The 11003-nt window shown below is 43.3% G+C and overlaps 1 pseudogene; it reads left to right on the forward strand.

Annotated features, from left to right (window-relative positions):
- The first annotated feature begins 2401 nt into the window (after positions 1 to 2401).
- On the forward strand, positions 2402 to 10343 carry LOC134320437 (G-protein coupled receptor family C group 6 member A-like; annotated as a pseudogene).
- The last annotated feature ends 660 nt before the right edge of the window (positions 10344 to 11003 follow it).

Genomic DNA, 11003 nt, shown 5'->3' on the forward strand with positions numbered 1-11003 from the left:
GTGGATGAAAGCTAATTTCCTCAAATTAAACTGTGAAAAATCTGATATGATCATCGTAGGTCCTACATCCCTGGCAAAAACCACAAAAAAATTTCAAATTACCATTGATAATGACACTTTGTCTCCGTCTTCTAACATCCGAAATCTTGGTGTAATTTTTGATAGCAACCTCTCTTTTGACCTCCATGTAAATCACATCACCAAAATTGCTTTCTTTCATCTAAAAAACATAGCACGTCTACGTCCATCACTCTCCTTTTCTGCCGCCGAAACCTTGATTCATGCTTTTATTACATCCAGAATTGATTATTGCAATAGCATCCTTTATGGTACATCTAACAAAATCCTAAAAAAACTTCAGTATATCCAGAATTCAGCTGCTCGCCTCCTTACTCATACTCGCTCCCGTGATCATATTACACCTGTTCTACAAAAACTTCATTGGCTTCCCGTTGCTCAACGCATTTGTGACCCCTATATAAAGAAATTCATACATGGTCACAATAATTCTTTTTTTTATGCTTGTAATTATTAGGGTCACTCATTCTTCAAATCTAAAAGAAAAAAACCCTTGTAAGTTCATTCCAGCTATGGCCGCTAGAGGGCACTCTTGTACAGGAGAACATGTTCTAGCTAACCGGGAAGTTGCTCTCTCTGGCTCATTCCAGAAGAGACACTAAACGAAGCACAACTGCTGTTCTCCTGTGTCTTTATTTCTCCTGTTTTCACAGGATATATCTGCTACAACATCTTGTATCCTAGATGTGTAACAGATTCATGGGGGCTCGTCCGGGATCGCTTGTCCAGTCTGGTTGAGCAGATCCAGTGATTCCTGAGTGACAGTGAGGCGCGAGGTCCGTGCAAGGAGCTGGAGCTCCAAGTGGGCAGCTAGAGAGGCGAAGGTGACCAAACGAAAGGGGAATCCTAGCCAGGAGCGTGTGCCACAGTGAGCCAAGCATCCAAAAGCGTGCATCATGTCTGACACAGAAAGGAAGGGACTGGTCTGGGCCATCAAGAAAAGCCTGCACAAGTTAACCACCGATGAAGTCTTCCAGATTGCCAAAAGCATCACTCCGGTACCTGAACTAGATCAGTCTATTTTGAGCCAAGATGATGAGGAAACGTGCTTTGAATATGTGTTTGAATATCTGAATTGTACTACCTTGCTAGCACTTGAGGATAGGGGTATGGCACAGTTACTGTTTTTGCAGGATGTGATTGAGGAGTTTATTCAGAAGCGTAACCTAAGTACACCCGTTTTAGGTGGGGACACAGACATTGAGGTAGCTGCCACACCTCCAGCCATCCCACTTAAAATTGCAGGCACTGGTCCCAGCACAAACAAAGCTAATAATAATCAACCAACATTCAGTGAAGAGGGATTAGGACACATGACACACACAGTGGATAGACTCCCCTCAAATAGGCATCACAGTACATCCTCTGGTAACACTGAAAGGGCACACTCACCTCTGATTAGGGCTGACAGTATGATACCACTAAAAGATCTCCCCTTATTACAACGGAGAGAATTCAAGATTCAAGGTGGTCAGATTGGAGACCATTCTGCTGACATTAGCTACAACAACTTGTGGAAACAAATAGAAGAGGGTGTGAAAGAAAACTTCGGCAGCAGTGAAATTATCCGAGGTGTATTGCGAATTATCAAACCTGGTCATTTCAAAGATATGCTGATCAACAAGGAAGACATGTCTCTTGAAGAGTTGAAAAGCTTCTTGCAGTCCCATCTTGGCGAGAGGAACAGCACTGAACTATTCCAAGAGTTAATGTGTGCAAAGCAATTAGATGGTGAAACCCCCCAACAGTTTCTCTACAGTATGATAGGACTGAAACAAAAGGTGATGTTCGCATCCAGGCAGGCTGGCTCGGATATTAGGTATGATGCCCATACTGTCCAGAACGTATTTCTTCACACAGTCTTCCAAGGTTTCAACACTAAATGCAGTGACATAAGGAGAGAATTAAGGTCCCTTCTTTCCGATGATACAGTCACTGATGAAGTGCTCTTGAGACAAGTAATTAAACTCACAAGTGATGAAAGTGAACGACAACGCAGGTTGGGACACCAACCTCGTCAAAGGCCACCTACTGCCTATAGTGCACAGCTATCTCCTGACTGTGAAAACCAAGAAAAGACATTAGAACCCAAGAGCCAAGTCAAAACACTACAGCAATTAACAGCACATATTGAAGCACTTACCACTGTTGTTGATTCGCTGAGACAATCTAAAGTGAATGAACATGCATATTCATGTAGTGTTAATCAGCCCCACATGCTAAAAAGGAGTCGACCTTACAGATGCCCAGAGTGTGTGCGAAAGGGCCTAACGAACTGCACTCATTGCTTCCTGTGTGGTGAAGAAGAGCATAAAGTCATAGGATGCATGAGGAAACCAAAGCCTTCGGGAAACGAGGTTCGGTCACGGCAGAGGGACAACCTGTGACCGGCTTAAGGAAGCAGTCCCACTCTGATGTCGAAACACGTAATACTACGCCGACACTGATGCCAGCTACTTGTGAGGGACCACCAAATAATGAAAAAATGGCTCAGCTAATTGGTAGTAAATGTCTGCTCAAGTGTTACATAAATGGATATTCTGTAACAGTCCTCCTCGACACTGGAGCTCAAGTAGCATTCTTGATCACTCATGGAGAGCCAAGTACTTACCTGATTTGCCTATCCGATCTCTAAGTGAGCTGATGGGGACCAAAGCTCTTAATGTCCATGCAGTAAACGGAGAAATTCTCCCCTTTGATGGTTGGGTAGAAGCAAGGGTGAACCTGCCAGGGAATGATGATCCAGATTTGTCCATTCAAGTGCCTTTCTTAGTGAGCCACATGAGCCTTGAAAGACCAGTACTAGGGTTCAATGTTATTGAAGAACTTATTGAAGGGCAAGAAAGTGGACCACGTATACCGCTTACGCTGGCCAACCTTTTGAGCGGGGCAATGGAGATTAGAGAGGAGGAGGCTAGTGTCATTGTAAATTTCATCCAGTCAAGGACTACTGACTTAGAACAAGCTCCGGCAAAGGTGGGGCCCCAGGACATTGTTGTCCTTCCAGGCGAAGTTACACGCATAAAGTGCAATATCCCTGTTGACTTTAGTCCACATGAACCAGTAGTGCTGTTTAAGACAGACAACAATAGCACACCATTAGAGCAACTGATTGTGGCTGAAGGGCTCGTGGAAGTCAGTCGTACTAGTAGTCCATATGTCGAAGTGCCCATTAATAATTATACCAAGCACAATATCATGCTTCCACGGAAGACAGTAATTGGTACCATCCATGCCATTTCCAAAGTAATTGAAACTGACCAGGCTGCCCACCACACTGTAAATCAGTTTGGCGTTACACCTGAGGTGAGAGTTGAGGAAACCCATCGGGCAGAATTATGGCACCCTCCTGTCAACTTAAGCCACTTAGAAGAAAGTCAGCAGGAAGTTGTTAGAAGGATGCTTTATGAAGAATCCACAGTGTTCGCTCGTGATGAGAATGACATTGGTTGTATTCCTAGTCTCCAGATGTCAATCTCACTTAAAGATGATATCCCAGTTCAGAAGTCCTATTCTGCTATCCCAAAGCCACTCTACAAAGAAGTCAAGGAGTACATTCAAGACTTACTGGTTAAGGGATGGATTGTGAGATCTAAATCTCCTTATTCTGCTCCAGTAGTATGTGTACGCAAGAAAGATGGTACACTAAGGCTGTGTATTGACTACCGGTTGCTAAACCAGAAGACCATTTCAGATAGGCATCCCCTACCCAGGATCCAGGATCTCCTTGACACTCTTGGAGGCTATAGTTGGTTCTCAATCCTGGACCAAGGGAAGGCCTATTATCAAGGCTTCATAGCTGATGGATCACAACATCTCACAGCTTTCATTACCCCTTGGGGATTGTATGAATGGGTGCGTATCCCATTCGGTTTATCAAATGCTCCTGCAGCCTTTCAAAGAAGCATGGAGGAAATGTTGAACTCACTGCGTGATGAACATTGTATCCCATACCTTGATGATGTGCTGTGTTATTCCAAATCATTTGAGGATCATGTGGAAGGTGTAAGGAAAGTCCTAAAAGCCCTCCGGGAACAGGGAGTCAAACTCAGGCCTACCAAATGTGAGTTCTTCAAGAGCGAGGTCCGCTACGTGGGGCACCTAGTTTCAGCAGATGGTGTAAGAATCGATCCAAAGGATCTGGAGGCGGTACTTTCACTTAGGGATAAGGCCCCAGCAACTGTTGGAGAGGTACGGAAATTACTGGGGTTCTTGAGCTATTATAGAAGCTACATACAAGACTTCTCCAGAGTTGCCAAACCCATCTATGAGCTTTTGCAAGCAAAGCCACCAGCTGCAGGGGTAAATAAAATGAGTAAGACCAGAGGGAAAGGAACTCAGTTACCCTCTAAAGACCCGGTCAAGTGGGCAGAGGAGCACCAAAATGCCCTAGAGAAGTTAATTGACATTCTGACTAACCCCCCTGTCCTCGCTTACCCAAATTTTGAGTTGCCCTTTGTACTTAATACTGATGCTTCTGAGCAGGGACTTGGAGCTGTACTTTATCAGTGCCAAAATGGAAAATTGAGGGTCATCGCCTATGGGTCCAGAACACTTACACCTGCAGAAAAGAACTATCACTTTCACTCAGGAAAATTAGAATTCCTTGCACTGAAGTGGGCGGTGTGTGATAAATTCAGGGACTATCTTTACTATGCCCCTCACTTTACCATATACACTGATAACAATCCCTTGACCTACATTATGCGAACAGCTAAGCTAAATGCAGTTGGTCACAGATGGGTGGGAGAACTTTCCGAGTTCAGATTTGACATCAAATACCGGCCAGGTGCCGTCAATGTTGATGCGGATACATTGTCTCGCTGGCCATTAGACATCGACAAGTATGTGGCAGATTGTGTAGAAGAGCTGTCTCCTGAAGCCATACATGCAACATGGGAAGGCAGTCAAGTGGCCAAAAGTAAAGACATAGCCTGGATGGCCACTTTGGATACGTCAACAGAGCAGAGTGTTCAGAGTCCCTTGTTGGCTGTTAGCCATGATGAAATGGAAAAAGCACAAAGAGAAGATCCTGCTATTGGGGAAGTACTAAAATTGAAAGAGACACACCAAATACTTACAAATGAAGCCAAACAGAGAGTAAATGGTTCCAGTCGAAAGCTTCTGTATGAGTGGGGAAAACTGGTCCTTGATAAAGGGCTGCTCTATCGTAAAACCAGTCAGCACTGCCAACTTGTTCTACCCACCAAGTACAGAAGCATGGCATTAAGGTACCTCCATGATGACATGGGCCATGTGGGTGTGGAAAGAGTCCTTTCCTTAGCTCGTGAAAGATTCTTCTGGCCTTACATGAAAAAGGACATTGAGACTCACGTGACAAGAAGATGTCCATGCATCAAACAGAAGAAACCAGTGACTCATGTTAGAGCCCCAATGGGTAGGATTTCCACCAGCCTGCCCCTTGAGCTTGTCTCAGTCGACTACCTCCACTTGGAGCAAAGTAAAGGCGGGTTTGAATATATACTTGTCGTGATAGATCATTTCACAAGATTTGCTCACGCGTATGCCACCAAAAACAAGTCAGCGAAGACCGCAGCAGAAAAGCTATTCAATGATTTTATTCTCCGCTTTGGATTCCCTTTAAAATTGCATCACGACCAGGGCCGTGAGTTCGAGAACGAGCTTTTTAAGACCTTAAGGCAGCTCTCTGGGGTAGGACACTCCCGTACATCACCAGGGCGTGGGGCCCTGGCCCAAAACATTTTGCGATGCCTATCAACATTTATGATACAATATATTTTTATTTCCGAGGGCCCTCCATTTTAAGGATCCTCTGACTATTAGGGACTTTGACCCCAGGGCCTCTTGGGGGCCCTAACCATGCTTTTGGGGCCCCTAGCCATGCTTTTGGGGGCCCTAGCCATGCTTTTGGGCCCCTTATGAAAATGGATGAGGCGTTGTGGCACTGCTCTGACTTCGACTTCTGGCTATTAGGGGTCCTAGGAAAGAGGGGGGCATATTTTTAGAGGGCCCTGGTTATGAGAGCCCCTACCAGAGGGCCCTAGAGAAGAGCAGGGCATACCATTAGAGGGCCCTTGATCACGAGGGCCCCTACTATGGGGCCCATGACTTCCATAGAAGTCATTTATCATGGCTCCTTGACTTTCTAGGGACCTACAAATTGCCAGGCAAGCTACCATATTTCATAACAGACGTTTTGTTGCAAATATGCGATTCAGGCCCTTACTTAATGTTTCTGAATTTATATTGTTTCAAAATTATTATGTTCAATTTCTCTTAAGCGCAGAGACACAAATTAATTTAGCAATTTTGCAATTATTTAAATTTAAGACAAGCAATTTCAAGCAGTTTGAATGCATACACACACTTAACTGAGCTATTTGATGTTCTTTTCATGCCTGACAATATGTCCAACAGTGAGCTCACTTTAAAGGTTAACTCACTCGCTGCAGCATATCCTTCAGATCTGAACATGAGCCTGGCAGATGAATTGATACAATACAAATCATTCATAAGGGGCCCAGACTATCCTTAATCCGTCCTTGCTTACAGTCAGAGAGTTCCGGTGTATGCCATCGTTAACGCCATCAGGGAACTCCTCAACTGCAGCGACACTTCCTGTTCTGGAGACGCAGACTTTCTTCCTTGGAAGGTAAATGTTGTTTATTTATGTCGGTAAAAACTTAAATTCAGCCCCTTTTTGGGGCAGCTAACTGCACCACCAAGCAAACTGTATTAAAACAGAGCCTAATGCTGTTCACTCTCTCTAGTTCTTATAACACTTCCAGGGTAACACCTCCACCACCAAAGCCAAGTCCACTGAAAAGTGTGGTTTACGCTTAACGTTTTCTTATTAGGTGCTGAGGTGGTTCAGCAGTAAAGTGCTGAAGATTATGATGAGAGAAATGTAGTCGTTGAATCGTTTCTAAATCGAGATGCAAAAAGGGAAACAGTTAACAACATCGAAGCTGTTTAACAAACTCATTATTAAAATAAAACTCAAGTACTCAAGTAACAAATGACTCTTTATAATGTTTAGCTGTTAAGCATTCTACGCCAGATAAAATTTAGCATGGACAACCAGACACTTTCCTTTAACGACAAGGGGGAATTCGAAAACGGATACAACCTCGTCATGTGGAAGAAGAGTGGTGACGACAGGGTGCTTGACGTGGTAGGAAGATTCCTCATCAGAAATGGGAAAGTGGAGGTCAATGAGAGCAAAATCCAACGGTCCAACAACACGGTGAGACTGAGTTCAGTGCTTCAGACCTGTACGACATGAACTGTGTGTTAAATATGCCAGGATACAGATCTATACAAAGTTATGACAGTTAAAATTAAAGTTCGTTCGTTCCTATTTTTATGAATGGCAGTCATAGAAAGAAAAGGAAAATTAAAAAGCAAAAATGATGAAAGTCAGAATGTAACATGATATACAAATCACTCCTGAGTATGTAAACTTTTGACTTTAATTGTAGGTTCAGACCTCTTTGAGTATTTTAACTAAACCTTTTTTTAAATCTTAGGTGCCCATCTCAAAGTGTTTAAAGACCTGCGAGCCTGTAGAATTTAGGATATTAGAACTTTCGACCTGCTGCTATGAATGTAAAAAGTGTGATGCTGGATTTTACTACGTGTCAGGTGAGTATGGATGGATGTAGAATCATTTCCTCTAAAACAGAAGGATCCGGTTCTTACGCAGATCTGCCGGCTGGAGTATTTTTTTTAGTGCAGTTATGTGCTCCATGACGTGAAAAATATAAATAAACCAAAAACAAACAAAACAGAAAGCAGTGATTTATTTATTTTTAATATATTTTTCACCATGCACTGCTTTATCCTGTGAGCTGGTGTGGTGTGATGGTAACCACGCTGCTGGTAGCAGTACTGCCTCAGCTCAGGGGGTTTAAATCCAGGGCATGGTTTACAAATACATGGTGCATGGTGGCTCATGAACCTGGATGTTGTGAGGACGCACATCAGTGCACCTTCAGTGCTGATCCCAAGCCCGGAAAAGGGTATCAAAAATGTGGACAAATGATCCCTGTAAAAAACAGGTGATGGAGCATTAACAAAAGCCTCAGTCATAAGTAAGGATGGGTCGAGGGTTGTCATTTTTTGGGAAGCTTCATCAGGCAAGGATTTTAGATTTGATTAGATTAGATTCAACTTTATTAACATTACACATGTACAAGTACAAGGCAACGAAATGCAGTTTAGCATCTAACCAGAAGTGCAATAAGCAGCAAGTGCAGGATGTACAGTATCTACGATATACATTATTTACAAAATACGGGCAGTGGTATGAACAATATATACAGGTGAATATATTATTGAATGTACTGTAAACATGATGTATAGATGGGAGTGCTATAGACATAATATACAGATTGAAATTAAGGTGATACAGATTAAGGTGCAATGAACATAATAGACAGATGTATACGATATAGGTGGAAATTATGAACAAATGAGAAAAGGTTTGTAGCGCAACCTTTACCAGGAGGAGAGATGTGGCGGGTTAACGAGGGGCAGAGTTCAGTATGGAGACAGCTCTGGGGAAAAAGCTGTTCCTCAATCTGCTGGTCTTGGTCTTGTCTAGGGCAAGAGGGCAAACAGTCTGTGTGCAGGATGGGAGGAGTCCTTAAGAATGCTGCGAGCTCGACGCAGACAGCGTTTCCTCTGTACTTTACAGTCTGTCACATTTGTTCAGTCATTCAGAAAACCATGAACGATCTCTGTGGATAAAAGGTAAGATTAAAAAACGATGCTGAAAAAACCAGTACCTGTCTGTGCACTCTCACAAACCCAAATACAAATAGAAGGGTTGCTTCAGGAGGGCATCCAGATTTGCTGTAGAGACCTCTATATAAGCGATCAGCTGAAAGAAAAAAAATGAAAAGGAGGTTAACAAATCATCAATCAACATTTTTCACTTTCTCAACTTTACTGGATTTGAATTTGTAATAAATTTAAACCAGAGTCTTTGTTCCTTTATAAGCATCCCTGTTGGAAATGTCAAAATACGTCCTCTGCTCTGTACAGAACCTGTTTTTTATCAGTCATTCGGTCTTTGACATGTACATTCCTGTCATTTTGCACTTTTACATCAATTGTTTGTCTTTGGTCATTTTATTAAGAACACTCGTCTGGTCTGTACCTTCACTGCCGTTCTCCTAATGTAGCTTTTCCACCTTTTTTCTCTTCACAGATGAAGTAAAGTGTCAAAAGTGTCCAGAGGGAACTTATTCTCTATCAGGTTCTGTAGTGGGAGATTCAGTATTTGGAGTGGTCCTCAGCGTACTCCATTGTGGTGTTGATTGGAACAGTGATAGGAATCCTGCTACTGGTATCATCGCTGATCTATTTCGTTCTACACAGGAACAATTCCATAATCGAGGACAACGTAGTCTTGTCTTGTATTATGATGTTTGGCCTGATGGTGAGTTTCGGAGGTCTGATTCTCTTTTTAGGCTGGCCCAGCGACCACCACTGCAGGGCCCAGCAGGCCATGTATGGTCTGGCCTTCACCCTCTGTGTGTCGTGCATTCTCACGAAAGCTTTTGTGTCGTTCTTAGCCATCATGTCTATCAGCCCTGAGAGGCAGCGCTTCTTCAGTAAGTTTAACAAGCGTTATATCATCATCGCTCTACTGACTGGTGCTCAAGTTCTTGTTTTTTTCTTCTGGTTCATATTCGGTTCTCCAAAGGTTGAAGAGAAGGAGTTATCTGAGTCAGTTATCAAAATCCGTCAGTGCACTCAGGGCTCTCTGGTCGGAGCGATGCATGTCTACATTGCGGCTCTAGCCATGTCGTGCTTCTTCTTAGCCTTCAAAGGAAGAGTGGACAATACTGAGCCGATAGTCTTCAGCATGCTCTTTCATTTGTTCGTCTGGCTTTGTTCAATTCCACTCTTCATCACCCAAACGGATCAGCGTACCCTCATCCAGGTCTCTGCCATGATGGTCTCCAACTATGGAGTCATCGTCTGCCACGTCCTCCCAAAGTGGCATAAAATAATCTCGAAAAAGATCGATGACGCGAAGCCAAAACCCGAAGATGACATGAGCGAAACATCTGAGGACTCAGGACTTAGTCCTGAAGAAGAGTTACCTTCACCCAGCGCATCATCACAAACCCAACTTTGGCATGAAGACTTCAATGACCAAATGGGGTAAAAGGCTGCAAGAAGCAGGAATCAGCTCACAAAATGACTTTTAATTACTTCTGATCAGTTTTGGTAATCATACTGGCGGTACTTGCTCTACAAGTTCATTCACTACACAGAATGTCATCTGGAGGAATTTTATCCAGGCTGTTTAAAAAACGGCCTAAAATAGTACCAAATCCTGCAGAAAAGATAAAGCGCCAACATTTAATGAAAAAACTAAATGACAGAAGTGTAGAAAGCTAATCCCTGTTTCAGTGTTAAGGTTAAGAGAAGGCTTTAGGATGTTTTCATTGAAGAAAAATAAAAGCCAGAATGTTTGTAATTTTTACTAAGATGGTTATAACAAAATTTAATCATTTTCCTAACCGCTTATCCAATCAGGGTCGCAGGGAGTGCTGGAGCCTATCCCAGCTCTTCAATGGGCGCAAGGCACACAGTAACACCCTGGACGGGACTCAGTCCATCACAGGGCACACACACACACACATTCACCTACAAGGCAATTCAGTGTCTACAATGAACCTGACTGCATGTTTTTGGACTGTGGGAGGAAACCGGAGCTCCCGGAGGAAACCCACACAGACACTGGGAGAACATGCAAACTCCACACAGAAAGGACCCGGACCGCCCCACCTGGGAATCGAACCCAGGACCTTCTTGCTATGAGGTGACAGTGCTACCCACTGAGCCACCGTGCCGCCTGGTAATAACAAAATTAGCCAAATAATGTTTTACCTAATAATCTTATTATACATGTATGTACAGTATGC

The sequence above is a fragment of the Trichomycterus rosablanca genome, chromosome 9 (assembly GCF_030014385.1).
Source record: "Trichomycterus rosablanca isolate fTriRos1 chromosome 9, fTriRos1.hap1, whole genome shotgun sequence".
NCBI classification, from domain to species: Eukaryota; Metazoa; Chordata; class Actinopteri; order Siluriformes; family Trichomycteridae; genus Trichomycterus; species Trichomycterus rosablanca.